General features: G+C 41.7%; 7 non-coding genes across 7 annotated transcripts; 4 read left to right on the top strand and 3 right to left on the bottom strand.

Annotated features, from left to right (window-relative positions):
• Positions 1-2,062: 2,062 nt before the first annotated feature.
• TRNAL-UAG (transfer RNA leucine (anticodon UAG)) lies at positions 2,063-2,144 on the bottom strand. Its single transcript has one exon. It is a non-coding gene; the product is annotated as a tRNA-Leu (tRNA).
• Positions 2,145-3,330: 1,186 nt separating this feature from the next.
• On the top strand, positions 3,331-3,402 carry TRNAG-UCC (transfer RNA glycine (anticodon UCC)). The gene has a single exon. It is a non-coding gene; the product is annotated as a tRNA-Gly (tRNA).
• A 159-nt stretch (positions 3,403-3,561) lies between these two features.
• TRNAY-GUA (transfer RNA tyrosine (anticodon GUA)) lies at positions 3,562-3,647 on the top strand. The gene is given in 2 exon segments: positions 3,562-3,598; positions 3,612-3,647. It is a non-coding gene; the product is annotated as a tRNA-Tyr (tRNA).
• Positions 3,648-4,132: 485 nt separating this feature from the next.
• On the top strand, positions 4,133-4,204 carry TRNAE-UUC (transfer RNA glutamic acid (anticodon UUC)). The gene has a single exon. It is a non-coding gene; the product is annotated as a tRNA-Glu (tRNA).
• A 1,116-nt stretch (positions 4,205-5,320) lies between these two features.
• TRNAG-UCC (transfer RNA glycine (anticodon UCC)) lies at positions 5,321-5,392 on the top strand. Its single transcript has one exon. It is a non-coding gene; the product is annotated as a tRNA-Gly (tRNA).
• A 2,398-nt stretch (positions 5,393-7,790) lies between these two features.
• On the bottom strand, positions 7,791-7,872 carry TRNAL-AAG (transfer RNA leucine (anticodon AAG)). The gene has a single exon. It is a non-coding gene; the product is annotated as a tRNA-Leu (tRNA).
• A 1,233-nt stretch (positions 7,873-9,105) lies between these two features.
• On the bottom strand, positions 9,106-9,178 carry TRNAV-AAC (transfer RNA valine (anticodon AAC)). The gene has a single exon. It is a non-coding gene; the product is annotated as a tRNA-Val (tRNA).
• Positions 9,179-27,526: the final 18,348 nt, after the last annotated feature.

Consider the following 27,526-nt stretch of genomic DNA (forward strand, 5'->3'; position numbering starts at 1 on the left):
GAATGTACTATTTCAGCATTTAATGTCAATGTCGGTGTTAGTGTGTTAGTGTGCGTTAGAATGGTATAGAATGTCAGCCATGGGCTTTGTCTGCATGTAGAGCTGGGAAATCCCTGAATCAGGTCTAACAGGTTTAACGTTGACAGTTTGGTAAATGCTTCGCTTATAAGGAAATAGATATCATGGGGTTTCTCCATCTCAACATTTCGATTTGCCTAAAACAAAACAAAAAAATATATATATTTTTAAATTTAAATTGGTTCATAAATATGTGCGCTTTTTTTTGGAGTACGATTGTTCTGAAAGCTCACTTTTCCAGAAAGTGACTGTCCTCCCTGATCAATACAAAGGTCTAGCAAGATTTACAGACTTAATGTGTGTTAACCCTTTGATATTGACCTACTATGGCCATGATGCTCCTCATGTGCCTCAATCTCCTGGTTACCCCAAAATGTTTCCGATATTGTACTGCTTCTTTGCGTTAAACTAAGAAACATAAGAACTAAGTTAAACTCACTAGTTAGACTAAGAAAGTGAAGTCTTAACAGGGCCGGCCTTAGGGGTGTGTGACCAGTGCGGCCGCACAGGGCGCCAAGGCAATGGGGCGTCTGCCCGGAACTTAAATTAAAACATCAAGGCTTTTTTTTACTTTATTTAACATCCTCCATGTTAAATAAAGTCTTTTTAACTTTATTTAACATGGAGGATGTTAAATAAAGTTAAAACAAAAAAAAAAAACCCGGTGTTTTAATTGAAGTACCGGGCAGAGGCGCCGAGCGGTTGCTCGTGAAGTTTTCAGCAACCGCTCGGCGCCCCTCACTCTCCGTGACTCCGTCGCGGTGCCGGCGTTTCATGCTGAGCACCGGAATTATTCTGGCGCTCAGCTGTGAAGCGCGCACCGCGGCAGAGCGGAAAGACGGACGCCTCCCGCTCCCACCGCAGGACTCAACAAGGCAAGTAAGAATAGGGAGAGGGGGTAGATAGTTAGAAGGGGCAGACGGGGGGAGGCAGTGAGAAGGGGCAGGGGGGGTAGATAGTGAGAAGGGGCAGAGGGGGGAAGGCAGTGAGAAGAGGCAGAGGGGGGGAGATTTTTTTCCTTTTTTGGGATGGGGGGCGCCAGAGGAGTAGTCCGCACAGGGCACCAGAACACTTAAGGCCGGCTCTGAGTCTTAACAAGTAAAAATATTCTACATTGATTTAATTGATGAAACCATGAGAGCAAAATTCATTTATCTAAAGGAACAGCAGAAGTTACTATACTAAGCAGTATTTACTAAGGAAAAGTGATGTGTGCATAGGGATGTGTGTGTCTGTGTCTGATTATGTTTGTGCGTATGCACTCTTGTAGCCTTCAACAGCTTCTTTCTGAATTATAAGAGATGGAAATGTGTAATTTCTGGGAAGTTTAGGATGAAACATATTCTATCCTACAAGACTGTCGATCACATTCTCCGTTTGTGCTTTATATCATCAGACAGCATTAAAAGATTGATTATCATCCTTCCTATGGTAACAAGAGGTGGATAATAATGAAAACATATCTTTCTGTCCGGTGTGACCAGAGGACCTTTCACGTGTGAGATATTATTATTATTTAATGTTTTATATAGCGCCATCAAAATCCATAGCGCTGTACAATGGGTAGACAGGACATAACAAGTAGCATGTAACATCACAATTTAACTTACAGAGACAAAAGGCAATGAAGGCCCTGATCAAACGAGCTTACAATCTAGAGATCCACGACACTACAGAAACCAAAACGCCTACCACTGCCAGACCAGAGCAGAAGACCTGACCAGGGCAGAAGATGACAATTTCAATATTTCCTGAAGGTCTGTGAAGCCCAAAGTGTTACTGATATTGTACTGATTCTTTTTTAAACTAAGAAGAAGTTATAATACATATTTTCAAGTTAGAAACATTTCCCATTGCTTTATCTGAATAAACCATAAGAGTAAAGAATAAAATGTCAGACTCATAACAACCAATAACATACTAGACAGCAGAAGTATTCCTTTTTATAAAAGGAATTACACTGTTTACTGAGGATAAAATGCTTTGGCAGCGGTGGGATTCGAACCCACGCCTCCAGAGAGACTGGAGCCTAAATCCAGCGCCTTAGACCGCTCGGCCACACTACCTGCAGTGAGCAAGTCTCTGTTTCAGAAACATTTGGGTAAATATTTTCCCCAATAATCCGAGCCTAATCCTACACGGCAATGCTTTTGCAGGCCACGCAAAAATGACCACCTCAGGAAACGACAGAGATGTAAAAAAGTAATTTATTCATAAAAGGGAAAGGGAATGAGTACATCAGCAGGGAAAAGCAGCTCTTCTGCTGCATTTTTGTGAGACGGGAAAAAAAATGGTGGGTTGATCCTACAAATTATAGTTCAAACATATCAAGGATATAATCACAGGTTCAAACATATCATGGAAAAATCATCTCAAAATCCAAATTACAAACAAGAAAAACAAAGGAATACACTAAAGCAACAAAGCAAAAAGTATGTGAAGCACCAGTCATTTACCTGAAAGAAAGACATCAGTAGATTGACCACCATTTTCTTGATTAGGCCAAGACCTAGGGCAACAGCACCACCTTCTGGTACAAAACTGAGGAGCAGATTGCCCTCTTTGTTGATGAAGTCATCGGCTCTGTATTTTAAATGGGAATAATGAAAAGAAGCGTTTCTACCCAGTTTCGAACCGGGGACCTTTCTCACGTGAGGCAAACGCTCTAACCGCTACGCTAAAGAAGCTTAAGTGTAGAAAGAAGCCAGGCCAGAGCACAGGATCTGACCAAGGCAGAAGATGACAATTTTTAACATTTCCTGAAATTCGGCCAGATTTCTAAATGTTCTGATGAAACATTCCATATTCCACATAAAAATAAATTCTGCTAAAGGCTGCAAAATGACACAATAACATCTACATATGCAGAACTCCTAAAACCACCCATGTAGCAGATCTATCTGGCTCTGTGAAAACTGGTTCCACACTTCTTTTACCTTCGTTGTATATCAGACTGGATCTAACTCACATTATCTTAAAACTCAAGGGTCTCAAAACCCAGCCTTTCCCAGGACATCATCAGCAGGGTTCATTTTTATGAAATTAAAGAAAACGTTACGCAACCTCCATAGAAAGTGAGCATCCTCTGAGTGCTGCTGAGTCTGAGCGCCGGGATATGACATCATTTCCCACAAACAAAAAATGGCTTTGGAAAAAAACGGGAAGAAAATGTTTTTTTTCTCATGTTTTTTTTTCTGTTTTTTTTTTTTCAGACCTTCCCATCTCTAGTATCAAAGCCTATCTTTCCATGCAGCGTTGGTGGTATAGTGGTGAGCATAGCTGCCTTCCAAGCAGTTGACCCGGGTTTGATTCCCGGCCAACGCAACTTTTTTTTCTTACGCATCCGAGTCTATTCAGTAAGTTTCAAGCCGTTTGCAATGTTAACCCTTCCACTTGATGTAGCTTGTAACACAATGCATACCATGTTGGTGGGGGAGGGGCTGCTCCGGGTACAATCAGCATGGACAGTACCTTGAAACACGACCTTCGATAGCTCAGCTGGTAGAGCGGAGGACTGTAGAAAGCGATCAGACATCCTTAGGTTGCTGGTTCGATTCCGGCTCGAAGGAATGCTTTTTTTTTATTTTTGTGAGATGGGTAAAAAAATGGTCCTACAGAGTGAAGAGTGGACTTTAGGTGCGAATTCTGTGGGCAGCAAAAGGACCACTTTATCTGGGAAGATCCAAAGAAAAGGCTCTGCCGTAGACAATGCCTATAGTTCAGTGATGCGCTTGGTGGAGGTAATGGCAATCAGGAATGCTGTTTTCAATGACAGAGGGTCACCAGGTGGGGAGGGGTTTTATAATTTGAGTTCTGCCCTATCTCGGGTACGGAGGAGGAATCTCTCTGTAGTGTATCACCTGGGATTGCAGGGAAAATATAACTCTGACGCATATCACAAAGATCATTGGAACAGGAACTCATCAACTGCAGCCGCGGACTGACAGACATTACAACTGTATTTTAAAATAAAAAGGTTCACCTCCTATAGGATCTGTGGATGCTCCGTCACATACACAATCCCATGTGGTGTGTGCAGGGGTGTAGACACGTATCCCATATGGTCTAGCGGTTAGGATTCCTGGTTTTCACCCAGGCGGCCTGGGTTCGACTCCCGGTATGGGAAGCTAGTTTTTGTTGGAACCCCATGTTGCTATCCGTTTGCTAGTTGGGCAAATCAAATAGCATTAATCATATTCCCCGACATCTAAAGCGCTCACCTTACCTGAATATCCACCTCAAAATACTGGGCCAGATTCCTTACCTCTTTGGGCTGGTCAAGGAACATCAGAAAGGGGAGAAATAGATAAGAGAGATTATATAAAATGCAACAGGAGGAAAGATAATGAAAATGGAGAGATTAAAGAAAAGGAGGATAGATTAAAGAAAATGGGAGAGGAAGTGACAAAAGGTAGCGGTAAAGAAAAAGTGGACAAACAGGGAGAGGTAAAGAGAAAGGGTTGGGAGATAGCACCAAGGGTTGGGAGACCTAGGGCAACAGCACCGCCTTCTGGTACAAAACCAAGGAGCAGATTGCCCTCTTTGGTGATGAAGTCATCGGTTCTGTATGTTAAATGGGAATAATGAAAAGAAGCGTTTCTACCCAGTTTCAAACCGGGGACCTTTCTCACGTGAGGCAAACGCTCTAACCGCTACGCTAAAGAAGCTTAAGTGCAGAAAGAAGCCAGGCCAGAGCACAGGATCGGACCAAGGCAGAAGATGACAATTTTTAACATTTCCTGAAATTCGGCCAGATTTCTAAATGTTCTGATGAAACATTCCATATTCCACATAAAAATAAATTCTGCTAAAGGCTGCAAAATGACACAATAACATCTACATATGCAGAACTCCTAAAACCACCCATGTAGCAGATCTATCGGGCTCTGTGAAAACTGGTTCCACACTTCTTTTACCTTCGTTGTATATCAGACTGGATCTAACTCACATTATCTTAAAACTCAAGGGTCTCAAAACCCAGCCTTTCCCAGGACATCATCAGCAGGGTTCATTTTTATGAAATTAAAGAAAACGTTACGCAACCTCCATAGAGAGTGAGCATCCTCTGGGTGCTGCTGAGTCTGAGCGCCGGGATATGACATCATTTCCCACAAACAAAAAATGGCTTTGGAAAAAAACGGGAGGAAAATGGTTTTTTTCTCATGTTTTTTTGGGGGTTTTTTTTCGGGTTTTTTTTTCGCAGACCTTCCCATCTCTGGTTTAAAGCCTATCTCTCTGTCCAGCGTTGGTGGTATAGTGGTGAGCATAGCTGCCTTCCAAGCAGTTGACCCGGGTTCGATTCCCGGCCAACGCAGCATTTTTTTTTTTACACATCCGAGTCTATTCAGTAAGTTTCAAGCCGTTTGCAATGTTAACCCTTCAACTTGATGTAGCTTGTAACACATTGTATCCCGCAACTCCTGCAGGAACTTGTATATTCATTTAAAGCTGACCCTTACGTGAAAAAATAACTGCAGTTTTTCTGAAGTAATACTGCTATTTTTTGGACATAAAAAAACTGCAATACTGCACTTTTACTGCAGTATTACTGCACATTTACTGCAGTTTTACTGCATTTGTACTTCACTGTACTGCAGTTATTTTTGTACGGAAGTACAAATGCAATAAAGCTGCAGTACATTGAATTACAACTGTAGGTTTGCAATATAAAAAAAAAGTGCAGTAAATGTGCAGTAATACTGCAGTAAAAGTGCAGTATTGCAGTTTTTTCATGTCCAAAAAACTGCAGTATTACTTCAGAAAAACTGCAGTAATTTTTTGTAAGGGGAGTTGTGAACACGTTATGCATGTACTCGGGATGTGGCATTATTCAAATGAATGCAAATTTCCAAAGTGGGTTACATTATCAGCTCATATTTGGAACTGAACCTCTAAACAGGCATTAATGAGCATGAGGTCCCGATATTCTTTTCAATTAGATACAAATGGGCTGCCAGACAGCTGTGTCGACCCAGTTCTGTTACTGATTTCAGTAACTTTGGCTGTTTGGGATTTATCTATCCTTCTTTTTTTATCCCCTCCTGACTTTCTCATTTTATTAACTCTCTCTTCCTTTTAACTTTCTCTTTCCTCAACTTAAACCCCCCTGTTTTTTTATCCTGGCCTAATTTTCCTTTTTAAAAGAACTCCCCATCTTTTGGGACCTACTAAAGGGTATGACAAAAAAAATGATTGAAGGAAATGTCCATAGACTATAATCAAGGCCATATTCAGGGGGTGCAACCAATCCTTGTGTACTGGGCCCAGAGAAGTATGGAGACCAGCAGGGACAAATTAGTGGTTAAGCATACAAAGTTATTACTCCAATACCTAAACTCAATAATTCGCAAAGGCGTTCACATACTTTCATATAGTGTATATGTTTTACCGTATTTGCTCGATTAAAACACGACCCCCCAAAATCTGAATATTAATTTAGGAAAAAAAGAAAAAGCCTGAATATAAGACGACCCTATAGGAAAAAAGTTTTACTATATGCCAGAGTGGCATTTAGGGGGTTAAAAGGCATATCATGGGGCAGAGTGGCATATAGGGGTTTAAAGGGCATTTCTGGAGGTATATATATATATAATTTCTAACAGCAATCACACTCCTATCAAGTCCAGGCAGCCAGTACATGCTGGAACCTGGGGACGATAGGAGTGTGATTACAGCCTCCCTATGTCAAGCTACCACCCCCCCTTACATATCCATGCTATCACACACACTCATTCACAAACATTTAAATACTAATTCCCTTAATCATGCATACTTGCTCATAAACCCTCCCCCACCCCCTTACCTAAACTGCAACTCTCTCACTCTCAGACTTCTGCAGGGGCCTGGCTTCTTCCCTCTGCAACTTCTCTTGTCCTGCCCCCAGAGGAAGAAGGAGGGGGGCAGAGTCATGTGACGACACTGCTGGGTTCCTGTTCTCCTGGCTAGTACAAGAGACGCTGCTGACGTCCAAAACACCGGTAAGCAGCCTGGCCCCAGCGGACATTTTTTCCAGCTATTTGAGGTCTGATAAGAAGACTACCTCGATTATAAGACGAGGAGTATTTTTCAGAGCATTTGCTCTGAAAAAAACCTCGTCTTATAATCGAGCAAATACAGTATATGTCATTTGTAATGTGTAATGTGTTATTTGTCCTTTGAAAAAAATATATTCATGTAAAGTTCCACATACAGCTAAAGTTAACAAATTTGTAATAAAATGCCACAATAACAGCTATATGTAGCAGACCCTTCGGCCTTTGTTAAACTTTTTGACTAAACGTCTTGTCTTTCCTGGGTATCAGAATATTCTGTCTTTATATTGCATTTGACAAATTTGGGTATGAAAATCTTTTCTGATTTGCTTTGACTTTTGGTCCACTACCAAGTAAAACTTAGTTAATTAGAATTTTTACCTATATTGCATGTATGTGAACCCCATGTTACTTACACACTATAGCCATGATGTTCTTTATTGCCTCTATTTCCTGGGTCCCGCAAAATGTTACTGATATTGGACTGTTTCTTTTTTCAAGGCTTAGAAGAAATGCATAATACATTAATTCAAATTAAAAAAGTTTCCTCATTGTTTTATTTGAATACCATCAGAGTAAACCCTAATTATAAATAATAACCACTAACATACTAGACAGCAGAGGTCTTACTTATCTAAAAGGAATTTACTTACACTATTTTATTGAGAAAAAAAAAAGTTCTGGCAGCGGTGGGATTTGAACCCACGCCTCCGAAGAGACTGGAGCCTTAATCCAGCACCTTAGACCGCTCGGCCACGCTACCAGTTATGGCAGGGGTGGCGCTGTTGGGATCGAAGGTGCCTTCTCAGCGCCCGTTGCACGTTCAATGACCTCTGTAACAAGGTTTATTTTAGAAACATTTTCATAAATATTCTCCTCAATAATCCAAGCCGGATAAACCATACTGCAGCTCAAATAGATTTTGGGTCATGCGTATGATGAATATGGATTTGATGTGGACAAAACTAGAACAATTTAGAGGTAACGTTAAATGTCCTACAGACTGTGTGCCGATACCCCTCATTAAATACAGAATAATAATCGCTCCTGACACCTGTCTCATTATTGAGAAGATTTTAGGTTTTTATCACAATCATTTTTTTCAGAATTTGTATAAGGCATACAGTTTCTATGTTCTGTGTCATTATACGCAATACATAGATATTTTTTGGTGGGACATCATAGTATTTAAATTGTGGGGGTTGGAAAAAGTTTATATTTGTGTTAACATAGAATTTGACAGAAGACAGGATCCGGCCCAAGTGCCAAATGCTCTAGGAAGGCCCCTGCGAAGAATGCTGTAATATAATTTTTCCAAGTTAAACAAAGTTTCCTCTTTGTTTTATTTGAAGAAATAAAAAATAACATACTAGACAGCAGAGGTCTTACTTCATCGAATTTACTTACACTGTTTAATGAGGAAAAAATGGTGTTATGTAGGCCTGTCTCATACAAAGTATACCTCCCAACACGTGAAAAACAGGGATAGTCTTCCAGGGGGTGTGGTTAGAGGCGGGGACATGAAAGCAGAGCTTTTTATTTGACCCTGCAACCTAACTTTATTTTAGGGCTTAGTGTTAGTTCAGTTTTCAGCCATAAGAAACAGGCCAATTGCTCCAGGGCACAGGTGTTGTTAGGTGTCCATACACCTCACCTGTACCACAAAGCGGCAATCTGATCAGGTGAACAGAAAAGTGATGTGTGGCAGCTCCATCACATATGGTGTCCCATGTGGTTGATGCAGCCTCTAAAATCACTTTCCGTATTGTCTAGCGGTTAGGATTCCTGGTTTTCACCCTGGCCAAAATGAATGGTAAAACCTGATCAGCATTGGATGGGCATAAAGGGCATCAAATATTATTTCTGATGATTGCTGGAGGAAGAGTGGAATTCCTAAAACTGTGAGTGTTGCTTAGTTATCCCCAGTCTGGCTGGTTGGTTCTGTATTTCACGTGGGAATAGTGAAAAAAAAAAACTTCTCATAAAATGAAAATAGTGTTTCTGCCCGGTTTCGAACCGGGGACCTTTCGCGTGTTAGGCGAACGTGATAACCACTACACTACAGAAACCTACATGTGAAAGCTTGCCTGGCCAGAGCAGAAGACCTTACCAAGGCAGAAGATGACAATTTTGAACATTTCTTGAAGGTCCGTGAGCTTTCCAAAGTATCTGATGAAACATTCCATATTCCACATAAAACTAAATTCTGCTAAACATTTCAAGATGGCCTTCAATATCTCCGCTGGTAGAGCAGAGGGTTGTAAAATATAATCAGGCATCTTTAGGTTGCTGGTTTGATTCCAGCTCAAGGACCCCTTTTTTTTTCTTTTTTAATTATAATAAATACAAATTTCAACCTTCACATTTCTGAGAGGTTTAGGTATTATTGAGAAGATTTTGGGTCTCCAACACAATCATTTTTTTCTGAATTTGTATAAGGCATACAGTTTCTATGTTCTGTGTCATTGCACGCAATACATAGTTATTTTTTTGGTGGGGCATCATAGTATTTAAATTATGGGGGCTGGAAAAAGTTTATATTTGTTACCTGCGGTCTTTACAAAACATAGAATTTGACAGAAGACAGGATCTGCCCCAAGTGCCAAATGCTCTAGGAAGGCACCCTGGGAAGAATGCTATAATATAATTTTTAAAAACAACGTTTCCTCTTTGTTTTATTTGAAGAAACCATCAGAGTAAAGAATAAAATTTCAAACTAATAATAAAAAATAACCAATAACATACTATTTGTGTTACAAATGTTACGTGAGCTGTAATAGTGGTGTGCTAAGGCAAATGCATAACCCGTGTCATAAAAACTCATTTACTCGGGGAACTTCGTCGGGATCTTAACCCCTTAATGACAAAGCCCGTACATGTACGGGCTCAAAATGCATTGTTTTCAATGGGTTTAGGGACCGCCCATTGTCCTTAAGGGGTTAATAAACAAAGCTAGACACTTTATATTAACGCCTGAGAGCTCCATGATCCTATGCATCTCTTATATATCCTATAGAGACCTCCCAATTACATAGTCTGATCCGGTACCATGTCCCCATCTATGGTGTTAATTAATAATAAATTAATAAAATCTCGGTGCCAGAGAGACGCCTGAGCTTTCGAAGAATACATTTGGATTTATTCACTAAATGGAGAGTTGACGAGAGAGTTTTCAGTTGGCTGGCCCTGTGTAAGAGTAACATAGTAACATAGTTCATAAGGTTGAAAAAAGACCAAAGTCCATCAAGTTCAACCTCTATACATATTGTGTCCCTACCGTGTTGATCCAGAGGAAGGCAAAAAAAACCCTTATGAAGCAGATGCCAATTGCCCCATACCAGGGGGAAAATTCCTTCCCGACTCCAAATATGGCAATCAGAATAAATCCCTGGATCAACGTTCTGTCCCTATTAATCTAATATCCATAACTTGGAATATTATTGCTTTCAAGAAACACGTCCAGGCTCCTTTTGAACTCTTTTATTGAGTTTACCATTACCACCTCCTCTGGCAGAGAGTTCCATAGTCTCACCGCTCTTACTGTAAAGAACCCCCGTCTGTGCTGGTGTAGAAACCTTCTTTCCTCCAGCCGTAGAGGATGTCCCCTTGTTATAGATACAGTCCTGGGAGTGATCTCTGTACTGCCCCCTTATATATTTATACATAGTTATTAAGTCCCCCCTAAGCCGTCTTTTCTCCAAACTAAATAACCCTAATTCTGATAATCTTTCTGGGTACTGCAGTCCTTCCATTCCCCTTATTACTCTGGTTGCCCGTCTTTGAACCCTCTCCAGCTCCACTATATCTTTCTTGTACACTGGTGCCCAGTACTGTACACAGTATTCCATGTGTGGTCTGACTAGTGACTTGTACAATGGTAGAATTATTTCCTTGCTGTGGGCATCCATGCCCCTTTTGATGCACCCCATGATTTTATTTGCCTTAGCAGCAGCTGCCTGACACTGGTCGCTACAGGTAAATTTACTGTTAAATTTCCTTAAACGTTGAATTATCCAACTCTACAGCCAACTCTCCCTTTAGTGAATAAGAATTAAAACATGTTTATCAAGTGCTCAGAAGGATTTTTGTTTAATTTTGCTCAATTTTGTACCCACCGGCTTCTCATAGGTCCACAATAAACAGACCCCAGTCTTGTAAGTAAACAACACATCTGAAGAGTCTGTGACAAATCCCAAACTAAATGGGATGGTAGGCCTGCATCGCCGACACCTTTGGTTACAGAGGACCACGTGTAATGCAAATAATAAAACTATAGTGGCAGCACCCACGGAATAGTCGAAGCATCTGACAACGGAGAAGGGCTATCGAGCCCACGTTGATGGCCAAATTCTGATATTTTGTTTCCATGTATTTACTGAAATCATAAAAAAATACCAAAAAGGAACATTTTGAAATATCTGTAATTGTTCTTCTGCTGAAGAGTTGTGAGTAGAATTAATAATTAACTCCATTAACAATTACAAAAGCACAGGTCAGGCTGCCCTCAATAGGACTCCATTGTACACCAAGCATCAAATACAAATAAAGTCCGCAGAACAAAGGGATAATCAGTCATACTAGAGTTGGGCTGATGGGACTTCTATTTGATCTTAGTAATATACTAATAATATACTAAGTAATAGACCGCCTCATACGTACCAAGCCCCAAGCATCTTTGAGACCACCAAAAACTGTATCCTGACTACCCCTCATGGGCCAAATCTTGAAGCTTCAGTAGACCAATGATTTGGGTACCGCTGGCTCGTGCATCATGATCTCTTGTGGGGTTCCCATCTGTATTTGGAGGAAGGACTCTGTGGTGTGATTTTAACCTCATCAACAGATACCAAAATGGTAAATGGTTGGCCATTAGCCAGAAAAGACAAAGTGACATTGGACGAGAGAAGTGAGAGAGAGAGAAGATGTTCTGGAAACATTTCAATGCATTAAATAATCCAGCAAAGGACAGGAGGGAAGTTTATTTCTAAGAGATGGAATCTAACATTAGAGGGTCAGAGGCTGGAAGGGAGTTTTACAGATGGTGAAAGATGGGGGGGGGGATAGAAAACAGCCTCCCAATAGAAGAAGTGAAGGCTAATAAAGTGAGGGGGGTTAAATATATATGGGATAGGCATACGGTTATGATTAATACATGACAAGACTAATATATTTACGGTATATATAATGTGTGTGTGTTGTGTTCCTCAAATCCTCTCTGAACGAGTTTTGCTTTGTGGCAAGAAAGAGGCCAAACGCATCTCCTGTATGCGAAAAAGAGTTGGGGGGCAAGGGACGGGCAAATGAATATGGAGGAATGCAGAACCACCCCATGCATTTGCAAGGGGGACTCCACGAAAGTTTAAAGGGACCTTACAGCTTTCATATGCATTAAAGTGCAGCTTTACAACTCACAGAAAATATCTATTTCCAGGCCTAGAAATAACGCTTAATCCCCCCTAACACCGGTCTGACCCCTTCCTTTCATATCAATTCCCGGCATTATTTGCAAGGGCAAGGATTGGCAGTGATTCACAGATCACCGCTCCATACGGGGTTAAACGGATGTCACGAGTCGGGACATTGTTTCAGTGTCATGCATATGAGAGATTAATATGAATAACGCACGAAGCGTTCCGCCCCGGCGCTCCTTCAGCTGGCGTTATAAGGTCCGGCGTGTGGGGCACTCGCTGACACTCGCCCGCGATCTGAAGGATTCCAATGGCTGCCGCAAGAAGCCTTCTCCTTCTGGGGATTGCTGTGTGTGCTTGGAGATTTGGGGCCGGCGACAACAAACCAAATGATCCAGGTAGAAAGAAATGATCAGTATACACATGTGTGTGCTAACTCTGCCTTTATCGCATGCGCTAACTACATTATTCGATGCAGGGAATGAATATTCTGCGATGTGGAATACAGATTATAATTACGAAAAATAATAATATGGAAACTGTCATAAATTATATTTTTCACTTTTACTTAGTGGGCGGTAGATAAATGGAACAGCGTCCCAGCAGAAGTGTTAAAATGTAATAAGGGAACATGCATGGGATAGGCGTTGGGCTCCTCAATCTAATATAAATGACCAACTGTCCAACGGGCGACTAGATGGGCCGGAAACTTCTATCAACTTCATCTCAGTCTCTGACCCCTTTAGTGTTAGATTCTGGTCTCTTTTGGTAACTTTTCTCTTCCTTTGAAATAAATTCCCTCCTGCCCATTGTTAAACCCCTTTATGTATTTAAATGTCTCTCTCCCATCCTCTCTCTCTCTCTCTCTCTCTTCTCCCCCCATCTTTCTCTCTTTCCCATCCTCTCTCCTTCTTCTCCCCCCCTCTCTCTCTTCTCTCCCATTCCCTCTCTCCACTCCCATTCCCTCTCTTCTCTCCCATCCCCTCTCTCTTTTCCCACCCCCATCTCTCTCTTCTCTCCCCATCGCTCTCTCTTTTCTCTCCAATCCCCTTTCTCTCTTCTCTCCCCCAGTCTTTCCTGATCATTTTTATTCTGCAAACCAGTGCCCATTTTAGTTGCCCTCCACCTGGAGATGAGGTTTCCAGAGCTGTCCCCAATTCTCGAGGTGAGGTCTGAAAATCAAATGATTGCAGTGTTGCAGTTTCTATAACCACCTTAAACCTACGACCCCCAAGAACCCCACTGGGTTCTGCTAAATTAGCAGATATTAGCTACATTTAGGCTCGATATGCACACAGCACGTGTTGATCGCAATTCCGCTAACACTGGGGTTTCTTCATGCGCAGATGCCAATTGCCCCATAGCTTTGACACTTGGTGGCTGTACCCAGAGGCTTCCCCCTCAATGCAGCACTGACGCTGATTGCAAAGGGAAACAAAAATGCTGCAACTATGGCTGCGAAAGAAAGTGCGTCGACGCAGTAAGTGAACCAGGACCGGTGCTCGGAATTGTAGCTGCTTTATATGTTTGAGCGATCATTAGCAATAACGACGGATTTCAAATTGGACTGCAGCCGTATCCACTCGATTACTATGAAACGTGGGTGGGACCTAAACAAAAGGGGGTGGAGCCAATATTTTGCCTCTCTAATAATCACGCATTAGAACAAAAAGACATTCAAACACTTACGGTGTAAAGCTATAGCGGATTCTCAATCAATTATTATTCGTATTTATTTTAGGTGGCACCGTCATATTCTGCGGCACTGTATAATGGGTAAACACTAGACTTGTGCATTTGTCTTCGGGCGAACATGAAAACGAAGACGAAGAGTGCGTTTTTATGTTCGTCCTGAAGAAATGAAGAAGCGAAGATAGCGGCATCTTCATCTACTAATCTCCCCGGTCCCTTCCCCATCTAGCCTACCTTATCTCCGCAGCATCGCAGGGGTTGACAGAAGAGGAAATCCGTAGGTTCGCCGTAGGTTCGTGCAAACGACTCTATTGGTCGCCTGCAGGGTCCTCCTCTGGCATCAACCAATTGGTTGATGCCAGAGGAGGACCCTGCAGGCGACCGATAGGCTCACTCGCACAGCCTTTTTAACTCCTGACGGCGAACCTATGGATTTCTGCTCCCGTTAACCCCTGCGATGCTGCGGAGATAATGGGATCAGAAATCCATAGACTCGCCATCAGGGGTTAACTTGGCCGGCAGTGACCGCTGGTCTCCCTGCTATAACAGTTAAAGGTCTGAACAAGCGACTCTATTGGTTGTAGCAGGGAGACCAGTGGTCTCTGCCGGCCAAGTTGCTTGGCCAGGATATTAAAAGTCTGTACGAGGGACTCTATTGGTACAGGTGTACTTCATTGGTTGATGGCAGAGGAGGCCCCTGCAGGCGACCAATAGAGTTGCACCTACGGACATTTAAACTCCTGGCGCCAAAGCTGCTGCTTAGTCCGTACCGCGTTAACCCCGTATTAACCCCTTCTAAAAAAAACACGTAGAATGCACACGAATATTCGCCCGAACAAAAGACAGGAACGGGTGAATATTCGCGGAATAAGAAGATTTTTTCCCCCACGAAGACGAACACAAAGAGTTGGCCAGCGCCCAAGTCTAGTAAACACTACATAACAAGTAGAAAAAACATAATTCAAGTTAAGGAAACGAGGTTAGGAGGGCCCTGCTCAATTGAGCTTACAATCTAGAAGTCTTTCTTTTTGCCCCACCCCCAAAAAACTTCTTCATCTTTTGGGAGCTCAGAGGTTTGTAATTTTCCTTTCTTAGCCCAATAAAAGGTATCGACTTCAACTGAAAACTTTATTTTCTCTTGGGCTAAGGCGTCTCTCTCCTTTTCGTAGTAACATAACAGGCCTGGACGCACTTTGTGTTACCCATCCTGAACACTAGGGGGTGCACTGGTATCTATTGTTTCAGGTTATGTTGCTTTACATGTTCGGCCCCCTACTGCAAGATAACATAATATTTTTTCTTCTTCTCCAGGTTACTGATTAATGGTGAACCTGAGCCTAAGAAGCAACGATTAGCCATGGAAATCTCCAAAAAAGCCTGTTCGTTGATCCCATAACAGCTGAAAGAAATCACTGTTTGTAAACACAAATCACCAATAATTAGAATAATTGTAAGGAAAGACGTGGGATATGATTTTCAGATAAATTATTATCCTCCATAGCTATGCAATATTTTAGTGAGTGAGATAATCTTGCTGTTAGAGGTCTTCTGTTGTGTTGTGGTACTCTTAATACTCTATAAACCTGCTTTAAATATCCTGAGAAAACGCAATTTAGAAGACAAGGCCAGTGAGGTTTTGTTCTTCGATATATATTAACATTTCTTTAAGACAGAGAGCCATAAGTCCTATAATGATTATATACTATTAAAGAAATTGCAAATGTATAAATCAGCAAACCTATATCTGTCTACTTTACCTCTTTGGTCGGGACAGTCTTGACAATAGGACGTAGTTTATCCTCCATTGCGTAGGTGTAGTGAACTGAAGCAATCACCAAGCACGGCGTGATTCTCGGGGTCACAGAGTCTGGAACTGACTCCTTCATATTCTACAGTGCGGTGATGATTGGAGCTTTTGCCATCAGTATGTTATGGTTGCTATCTCTGCTTGAATGCAGGTGTCCAGATTAAGTGTATCCTTAAATAATACTAATTCTTCATGAATTGTGTTTTGGGAGAGGGGACACAGGGTGCTACATACAAAAAGAAGACGGACAATTCCTGATTCCATGGATGGGGTGGCACCAAATTCATTAGTGGGAAAAGCACTGAAAGGATGTTCCAACATTGTTAATCAGCATATGGACTCTAAGGAGTAAACCTACTCTTATTTTAACCCGTTCTGCTTTCTCCTTTAAACCTACTGTCTGTCGCGTTGCCCCTACTCTTTTGACTTTCTTCTTTTTGACCTATCTGCCTTTACTTTTTTAACTCTTTATTTCCTAAATCATGGTCAACCTTCCTGATATCCTCATATTTAAGAACAAAGCTGAAAATAGCTGGAACCCTCAGAGTGCTGCTAAGTTCTGCACAGCATTATGAGTGCATAGTAAATAGGAAAGCCATTGATGTCGCTGGCATCCCAGGGGTTAAAAGTAGCCTTCCAGAGAACATTGTTAATGGGTGGATAGGAATATTTAATTATTATGTGGTCATAATTCCTTTCCCAGCATGGCCCGTACTTCTGTCTTTGTCCAGCATAGTCCTCCCTCCTTCCTCCTCTTTCTCTCCTTCTTCTCATTCCAGCACTCAATTCCACATGGTCTGCTTCCACTCATCTCTCTCTGTCACATATCATCCTAACTGGGGAGCATCAAGGCTTCGGCTACCAGGAGCCCTCCCTTTTCGGGATACAAGTTGGCAGGTGTACTGACATCGGCGGCAGGTCTACTGACATCAGAGGCAGGTCTGCTGGCATCAGTCAGCAGCGCCATTCACGTGCATGGGGCTAGCCCCAAATGCATAAATATTGTATATGGTAAGAGGGCAAGAGTCGAGGAGTGGGGTGTGCCTCAACACCGCTCATGCGACCCGGAGATTCTCTGCAGTGACCCAGAGGGTTCCCAGGTACGCATATGATCCTCTTCCTGGCACCCAAATAATTCCTATGCTCTAGAAATCCTTCTCTGACCCAAATAGTATTCCACTTCCAAGTTTTGCCTGTTCTGTGAGGCTATCTCTCATCCATAGTTCTGTCTCATTAATATGTTCCTTCCCCCTCTATAAAAACATGGTTGTGCTGATTCAAAGAGCTGATCATCTACACTTCAGAAAAGCCATGCTGCAGCTGGACTCTCAGTTCTCCACCAATAACCTCAATGTGCTGAAGGTTCACGTTCACTGTGTCTCTGTGAGTGAACTGTATAAAGTTATGACAAAAAAAAGAGCTGTCTAATCAAACTGAAACTAAAACTCTGCCTTGTCAGGCCTTCCATGAGACTCGGAACTTGGAAAATTAAAGTTTTTTTTACAAATGAATGACAGCAAGAATATCTCACAATTTAGGCATAATTAGACTATTTTTCCCCTTTTTAAATCATAAGGTGACTGGATCCTCTCACAAGGCACATGTATTGATCCAATTGATGGGACTTTCTCATTGAATTGGGGGTGTAGTTTAGAATTTGAAAGAAAAAACCTGTTTCAGCCCCAATTTCAAACAGGAAATATTTGCGTGGAAATCTGCCATCATAACCATTGTCCCACTGAGGTGCACAATCCACAAGCTGTCGTACAGTATCTTCCATGTGAAGGTGCTGGAAACCCTCAACCGCCTCACGTTTTAAATTCGGCAAGACTTAAGAGGTCAAAACGGTTTCACAGAGAGTGTGATGTGTAGCCCAGAGATGTACCAATCTCTCCTGGAGCATAAAACCACGCCAAGCCTTTACACTTTCAGACAAATTCACCTCTCGCAAGGGAGCTGCGTCAGTATCTGTGTCCTCTAGTGCTGAGGTTTTAGAATCTCGCTAAGAAGTAGTCATCTTTGAGTTAAGACAGGAAAACGGATTTTACACAATCAAAGGGTCTTCCCTGTGCTCAGCAGGTAAATAAAACACAGCCCTATATCTGGTAAAGGTCACTGCTTGTCTACTAGCCCTGTGGAGCGCAGATTTCCAACACACAACACCTGATTAGAACTCCATGTTGTTTTCTTTCTGACATGGCTGGATTCTCTCGCAAGGAAATGGTTCTGTCTGAAATCAAGTCCGCCAATGGAAGCATGGACGGGAAAGATAATCCTGCGCAAGACATTGTATCTGCATGGTATCGAAGCAGAAACCTTTTGCGTGTTAGGCAAATGTGATGACCGCTACACTACAGAAACTAAACGCTGCGTGTGTGCTGCCGGTTGCACGGCAATACCCTGTATGAGAAAGTGCTGCTAAGATGGAACCGTGTAAAGCTGTGACACAAAAATGAGCTATTTAGTCAAAATATGCCCCAAACTCTGCTTTACATCAGACCCATGACAAGTTTCTTCGCCAAGGTTTTAAAAGTCACATGCATACATACATACACACACACAAACACACATTCTCACTATCATCAAGGCTACTTGCCAGCTCTCCCTGACCTCCCATCACATTGTACACTATCTTCACTGCGGCTCACACTTTCTGTGTAGGCTACCTTACTGCTGACGCTCACCTACATGATCCTAGGAGCCTTAGTTACTGGGTGCCCAGTGTGGTACAATTTTTTATCTTCAAGACGTAGTCTATAGTGAACAGGGATGCAAAATTCAAATATTTATCAATGAAGAATAATCAATGGTATAATAGAAAGCTGGCAGCATAAATGGGCAACTGCGTTAATCAACTAAATTCTACTCAGGAACAGAGGGGAAAATGTCTGCTGCAGTCCCTGCAATACACTACAGTAGTCTCTGTCTCACTCACTTATATATCTAATACTTGTCCCCGCCCCTTGTAAATGCTGATTGGTCAGAGTGAAAGAAAGGAAAACCCCCCAATGGTTGTTGGACCCATCAATCACAGCCATAACAATCAATGAGATCCCCAATTTTTTTTTGGCTATGTCTCCCTATCAGTCATTGATATGTACCCTCCCACACGCAGCCCCTCCCACTTTACCTCATTAACGAGCGCCAAAACGGCTTGTAATGGCAGCTACACGTGGCTACAAACAGACGAATCCTGACAAATTTTCTGAACTTTTGCAGTTTGTTTTCGTCAGTTTCGTCGGAGATCACCCTCATTTTCGTTGATTTTTATGAATGCACGAAACAGGCAACTTTCTTTAAAAATAAAGTTCATACAAAAATGAATCTCTCTGGAGCACAGGTGCATCACATGTAAAGTTCCCCTTCAGCACAATTGGTTACCGTGTTCAGTCAGCATATATTCTCTTTAATCTACTAATAGATTGTAAGCTTCCTGGCACAGGGTCTTCTTCCCCCTCCGTAATAGTCTGTGTTAATAGTATTGTATATTTTGCGTAATGTCTCTGCTGTATCTCTGCTGTATCCATATGTAACGTTATGTACATGGGTACACATTGTGTCCTTAGTAACTTATGCCAGAAAACTTTTAAAAATTCATAAACATACCATTGGTTGCTAAGGTGATAAGACCTGTTTTCGAACTTTATACCAAAAAATTCTTTTTAGAAAAAATGTTCCCCACCACATGCCTGTTAAAAGCATTTGTATCATATCTATAACTGGAAACAAAGAACATTTACCGAGCTAATCTCACTCGTGGTGCTTCCCAGCTGTTAGTAATCGGTATTTTGAGCATTTACGGTTATAAATACGCTTCAAGACTGATAATTTCTGGTTAGATAAGAATTTATGGGAAACCATAACACTGAGGTTTCTATAAAGAATGTCACCCGGTTCAGGAGCAGAAAGAATCTTAAAAACAGTTCTCCCTGTAGGACACGTGTCTGTCCAGCATTGGTCATCAGATATTTTAGCAATGACATGAAATTCAATGTTCAACAAACAACGGTACCCCATTTTATGGGCAAAGCAGTCTCCAGGAGCCAACTACATATGCAAGCAATTGCGAAGAAACACTTTCTGTGGTATAGGGGAGACAGCCAACTTCTCCTTGACTTCCAATAGAAGTCATGCTAAGGACTTCCATCATAGAGGCTGGCTTCCTCTGAATAGAAGATAGACCAATCTGCAGCTTCTCTAAATATAAAAACAACAAAATGGTTCTTTTCACCGATCAGTCCATGGAGCAGGCAGCCTTGACAAGCGCATAGTTGAGATTGTGCCCAGGAAGACCGTACCCCATACCCAAATAATGACACAGACACTTTATTTGGGTGCAAAATATATTTTCCACAGCTTTATTAACATATATACAATATTTAGAGGTCATTGTCAACCAAGCCACCCCGGTTAGAACATAAATAACAGTTTTCCTTTTATTAACACTGACAATGACCTCCCATAACAAATACATTAACCGTATAACAATGGCACCAACACATACCAGGTGCCTCCACATTAACCCATTAACAGATCGACCACAATAGGGGTATACCAAGACACCCCTACCAGACCGTTTAACCAAATTATAAACCATGTAGGGGCATACCGAGACACCCCTACACCACCAATTTAACCAAACCACCAATGCAGGGGCATACCGAGACACCCCTACACCACCCCAGGTTCTGAGCCACAGGCCAGCTCGAAACCTACACCAATAACTTGAACCAAGTCAAATTATTAAACCAAAACATAAAAAACCACCGTACTAGGCAATAATCCCCAACTATCCCCGCCGCTGTGACCAAACGGGGTAGTCACCCCCACAACCCACCGTTTAAGGGAGGGAGGGTGGGACAACCAGGATTTAGAAAAGCAGTTAAGTGACCGTTTACAAAATGGTTGCCACTTATATACCTTGATAATAACCCCACCCATAACAACTTTGAACCAATTAAATTAAATCACTCCTTTTGCACACCACCTAGCTCTGTCAAGGCCCACTCCACCTAAGCTGCGCTGTTCCATGGGCTTCAAACATGGCTGTGTGCTACCATAGTAACCAGTGTTGGGCAGGTGGGCTAAAGTGCCAGCATGCTGCCAACATGCTGTTAAAAAGCCTGATTCCTGCTACAACACAATATTATTTTTTATTTTTATAAAAAAAAAACAAAGGAATTACTTTTTTTGGAATACTCTGTACCCCATAACCCTCAGCTAGAATGACAATGATGATGAGAGCTGTAAGCCACAAAAGTATTTGTACTTTAAATAAATAAAGACTTACTTGAGGTAGAATCTGCAGCTCTGGCAGAACACATCTCCTGCATGGCAATGAGGTCCCCCCCCCATGGGTTTGCCAGGGTGACACCATGAAAATGTAAAATGACTTCTCAGCTTTCACATACATTAAAGTGCATATGATGGCTGCTGTATCCCTTTAGGAACAGGGACACCTTAAAATGTGAATACACATAAGTTGGTAAAAGAAATGTGAGTTTGCAGCGGCTGTTTTGTAAATATCTGAAAAATGTCCACGACATCTAACACATAAAACATGTCAACGCATCACAATCCTTCACTGCTTTATCAGCTAAACAGAGGGCCCGTACTTTAACTGGAGTAATAAGATTCATATGGTCTAATCTTTCTGGTACATGAGATCCAAAATGAGTATTGCCCAGTATGGCGAGAAAAACAACATAGGAGCCTCATCTCAAACGAGAACGGACAGCGCTGAAATAGCCTGCCCTATAGGAAGATACCCCAGGAGGGGCATCCCTGGGTTTTTCTCACTTGAACAATTACAGAGGAAACCTCTCTATTAGCAGATCAGACACATTAGGGCAGTCCTGACCCGAAATGCATGGAAAGCCTACACTGGTTGGGCCTGCCAGCCAACAGAACATAGGTAGCCTAACCAACAGGAATAAATATACACATATATGAACTATATATTAATTTATGGAGCACTCATCCGTGTAGAATGGCCAAAGTTTAACCCTCAGAATAAAATTCCTGGAATATTATGCAGCATCTGCGTAGGATGATGGGTCAGTTGTCTTCTGAGTCACTGGGGAAGTCCATATCACATGGAGGAGTGTGCAAGCAATATTATCGGGAATGCTGTGGGCAACACACTTTAAATACCACTGCCGAGATTAGGACCTTCTTCACACACTGGTTTGAGAAGAGACTGCAGATAAATTCATTATGATGTTTCAGGTGAGTTTCCATAAAAATGTATTTATTAATTTGTCTATTGCTTTATGCTCGCAGCATGCTGAATCTTTTGTTTAGGATTCATAGCTGATATTAGCTTCTTATATATAAACGATGTTGCTTTCTTGAATAAGATTTTTTTTCCAAGAAGACATTTGCAGCACAAATATATTATGGAGCAAATTATAAAAAGCAATGAGTGGAATGGTCTCAAAGATTAAATAAGGTTGTGTAGGTGGAAGGAAGCAGTAGAATGAGGAGGAATAAGGCTGGCAGGTGGAGATCATTTCCGAAAAAGACATTAATATATTGGGAGAGAAGCCTTGCATTAGACCCTGCTAGACTTTTTAAAAGTTGCGAGGGTTCCATGCCTGGTCGGGCCTCTCAAGGACAATCCAAGACACTAGGTAGCCATCAAAGCTGTCAACCCTTTCACCACTGTTTCACCTCTTTGCCTTTTCTTACCCTTCCTCTAGGTAAAGAAATTTGAAACACATATTATTAGAAAACTTCTAAAAGAAAGGACAATATTGTGTTTTGGTGGATTTGTTCTTTTCTGAGTACTGCGTAAATGAAACATCTTGTCATTACAGGGGCAGAAGGTAGTCATCTTTTTGCTGTTGATCTGTGGCCCTCTGACAGTATCGGGCTTTACAACAAACCAACTACAAAGGGCAACCAACCAAGTCCAAACAATATTTCGGTAAGGGTACATTACCAGTAGAGCTAAGCAACATACTTAAAACAATCATCAAAAGCAGACCTTTTCCTGTTTCCACGGAGGCAATGATGAGCTTGAAAGTTGTCCTCTCAGCTCTCATTATCAGTGTTCACCCCAATGATTCATATTTCTGATAATGGTTGTTTATCCATAGGCGGGGGTCTGGCAAAGAATAACTTGTTCTGGTTTGGTTGGTAAAGGCCTATGTTTGGACCTCGATCAGCTGTTTAATATGTTATTGTGACGTGGAGAGGAGCCTTGGTGGATGTGGTGTGCTCAGCAGAGCAAGAGGTCCCTCAGGGTGGCCACATTCAATAATGGTTCAACCAGGCTTCCTGTTCTGATCTCCATTGTATAACACAGTTAAGGTAGGCACTTCTCCCATTGGTCACCATTCCCCATAGAATAATATGTGCCTCTCCTATTGGTCGCCCTCTTCCCTGGAGAGGGGATGAAATTCTCCCATGAGCCACCTCATCCCCACTCCAAGGTTGTTCTTTTTGGTTGTTCTTTGTATAACTTCCCTTGTTTACTGGTTAAAGTGTTCCAAGCCCTACTTTAAATCGCTTTCCATTGTTTAATTATCTCTCTGTATTTAAAAGACCTTATTTTATCCCTAATAAAAGTAAGTCCCATGAAACTGCCTGTGGATAGTCTAAAAACTCACTTTTGATTCAGATCCCCCTATAAGATTCCTGGTTTGGACTGTAGAGGCTACTCTGACCAGTCTCTACAACGGCCAGAGACTAATCGGAGCGCCGGATTCCCGTCACAATTATCATTATCATATTTTCACATATCAAATTGTCTATAGAGAGATATAAAAAGACAGTTGGGGCTACAACAAACAATATAAAAGCAAAAAGAATGAACAAAAAACATTTCATTTAATTTTTGCTTTCATATTATTTGGACATAACTTTCAAAACATTTTATGGTTGGCATCACTTTTTTAATTCTAACAATTTGGTATTATGAACAACAAGGAATATTCTAGCTCGAACTAAAAGTTTTGCTTTGTATGTAATGGCTGCTGCTTGAATAATTCTGAGTTGTGTTGTGTGTTTTTATTAAATAGTTGATTTTTTCCCTCATTTCTGGCTCACCAACGTTATAGGAGACCATTTGATGAATTTTTGTGCTCAACTTTTTTATTTTTTTCCACTTTTTTTTTTTTTTTTTACATAATTCTATCTCAACATACAGAACTCGTGGACAGCACGCCTATGTGATCAAGTTCACGTCAACCCAATGCGCCCAGCTCACTGACGAAGATATATCCACGGCTCTGAATGGTGAAGACATCAACGCCGTTCAGAATGCCATGAATAGCCAGACTATATACAGCGGGACACAGATGGTAATGGCCAAGTACAGAGACCTGGGTGATAACAAACGAGAACACGCAGAACATCGTCTTCTTTATCCACCTGAAGGGTCTAACGTCTCACCAGTGGAAGACCTACTGAACAAGCCACCCGCCGCCGGATGTGTCTTATTCTACACGTATTACTCACCATGTAATGCATTCTGTACCAAGCCTGGTGGACCTTTTAATATTGCCAAGAGGCTAAATGTCTTTAGCAGATATAACAACAGGGCCTTCGTTTACACCAAAGTCTACTCAGAAAAACCCATCAAAAATTGTTGTCCTGTAGGTCGGCTGAAGTCAATCGGTGATCAGATACCCCTGTATAGGTGTGACAATAATAACTGTATTAAGTGCTTTGACAATTATCTGTTCAATGATAACTGTTTAGCTTAGTTTAATAACTAGTGTCCACCATAAATCAACTTACTTTATTGCAGATTAAAAATCAATGGAGATATGCATGTGGACATAAAAATGTACATTCCCTTCCAAATCTAGATCTAGTTCTCCCAATAAAAAGCAATACTGTTATATTAGTTTCCTTCTTTAACTTTAAACGTCTGAAGAAGTGACCTCTGGAGTCTACGTCTTACAAACATTGCTCCACTGAAAGCTATCACTTCTTTGGGCTATCTCCTCCACGTGCAGCACTATCGATTATGGTTCCTCAAGAAACAAAAGCATTCTGTGACCCATTCTATAACTTGAAGACTGACTTATTTGTCGCTATATATCTCAAACTCACTAAGACAAATTCAATTCAACAGGTAAGAGTGTAATCACGCGAATGTTCAAAATGCTGTTGTCCTCAAGTGTGAAAATGCCTTTGTCATAAAGGAGTTAACTCTTAAATATAGTTAGATGTAAAGGAACGCAATATTTAGCATCACAAATGTATTTCCATCTCTATTTTATTTAGTACACCGGCTCTGTGTAAATCATAATAAATATAATATCTCTAAAACGCCTGTTAGCAGGTAAAACCACTAAGTACGGTGCAAGGATTTTTGCCGCCCTAGGCAAAACATAATTTTGCCGCCCCATGACTCCACCCCAACAAACCCCTCCCATTTTGTCACACCCATCCACTCCTAACTGGCTGACTCGCTCCCACTCCTCCCCATAGTGGCTCGCGGCTGCAGCCTGCACTGCCTGCGCGGCTGCCTCCCATCAAGTGACCACGAGCCGGAGGGTCGCGGGCGCCTACTTTGCCTATAGGTAGCGCCGGCCGTGAGTACCGGCAGCATCTGAGTCCTTGAGAACCAAAAAGAGACGTATTGAAGACCTTTTATTCTCATGTCACAACTTCTTGTCCTCTGTCCATGGCAGGCGGAATGACAGATCCTTTAAGGCCTTTACATGTGTGAATTTAATACAACAGGATTCTTAAATGAATAATTCGATCACTTCTCTATCCGGGCTCAGATAGACTCTTATACATTCCTGCACTGAACGGTTTTCATCCTTTTTCTCAACTTTTATGATGGGAGACACCTTAATGTCCGTCCCGTGAATGAATCGGCACATGGTCGTAGCTTTCGGTAAAATGTGAGAATCTTGTGGGTTGTGGTCACTACATTAAGGTTTCGTATTTCTTTTGAAACGGTATTTCCCGCTAGTCTCGATTTTGAGAAATGTGGTTCTTGGAACGTTTGGTCTCTGTGAAAGAATCCCTAAACTGGCCTTCCATGATTCATCATTATTCTGTGAGAAAAAGTACTTCATATTATCGCAAATTACCATCCGGTAGGGGTACATTTACGTTGTAGGTCGCCCTGGGCACTGTGGAAGTTGTAGGTTTGAAGGTTATAAACTAAAATGATGTCAGGTGACAAGATGCTGGCACGTCAAGATGGTGGTACTTCCAGGCTCCAGCTAAGCAGAGCTCTTCCTCCTCAGGGGGAGTGGCTTAGCAATGGTCAGGATTTTCCAAATGAGGGAGAGGAACTAGCCATGTATGTGGGCGGGGATAGCTGCAGACATGGGTGGGGCTACACTCTAACACTTAGAGAAGCAGTAAGAGCAGGGCCACCACCAGAAATCTTAGCAACCAATAAGACAAGGCCCCCCTGCCTCTTCCCATGATGACAGCTCTGCAGACTCCATCTTTCTACCATTTTTTCTGTTTTCTCAAGGGGTGATGGACCTATATCCCCTTTTGCTTTTTTTTTTATTGGGGGTAGTTATTTAAGGTAAATTCTAGGGTGGTGGGTGACATTTTACATTACGTGGCCATTCGACTTAATACAAAATGTAAAAGAGAAAAGTTCTGATCAAAACGCCTTTCTCTGACATTACAAAGATAATTAATCTCGGGAGGTCACCAATTATGAATTAGCCTCAAGTGAATGGCGTTCAGAAGACTTTATATAAATATTCCAGAGTCTGTCATATTGTGTATTAACATTTACATTCCTGCTTTGTGCTGTTAAATCACTGTCACTGTCATTTGGATTTAACCAAAAATGTATTTTCTAAAGGAAAAAGGTAAGCTGTTCTTGGGGCAATTTACTAAAATGATTTGTGATTTTACCTTAATATTTATACAGTATGTAAGATAGAGATATTTTATCTGTACAGATCAGTGAGCCAAAGGTCTGTCTTACAGGAAGAATGAGAGGTGGATGAGCCGACCGAGCTGAGCCTAAAATGTCATCTTCAGCTGGAAAAGAACCATTTGCTAGGGGTTCAGAGAACAGAAGCACAAGCGTCCAAAAAGTTAGCATCAGATTCCACATCTTATTGGAGATGTCCAAGCAAAGTTTCACCGTTGCTGTCTCTTTTAGAAAGATTGAGCGTTTCATCTGCATCTTTCAGAGCCCATCCAAAATATTCAGTTCCATTCCAATCGAGTGAAGCTCCAGGTTGTCCAGATTTTGAACAAAAGGACATTTTTCTTTGGTGCAACAAATCTTGTGCTTGATTTGCCCCGAAACAAGACACTTTGTGGCGAAGAAATGTACCTTGTTTGGATCGAATGTGTTGTGAGGGTCTCTCCTAGCACATGGTGAGGGTCTCTCCTAGCACATGGTGATTTCCCACACTGTACTTTGCATTTCCTTTATCAGGTAGGTCCAACTCTGCTCATGTGCAGGTTAAAGAGCCAAGACCATCATCTGGCTTGGTTTGACTTACCATGCCAGGGCTGACTCATCAACTTTATCCTTCTCTTCCTTGCACCCCAAAACTATA

This window comes from Spea bombifrons, chromosome 3 (assembly GCF_027358695.1).
Source record: "Spea bombifrons isolate aSpeBom1 chromosome 3, aSpeBom1.2.pri, whole genome shotgun sequence".
In the NCBI taxonomy this organism is placed as follows: domain Eukaryota; kingdom Metazoa; phylum Chordata; class Amphibia; order Anura; family Pelobatidae; genus Spea; species Spea bombifrons.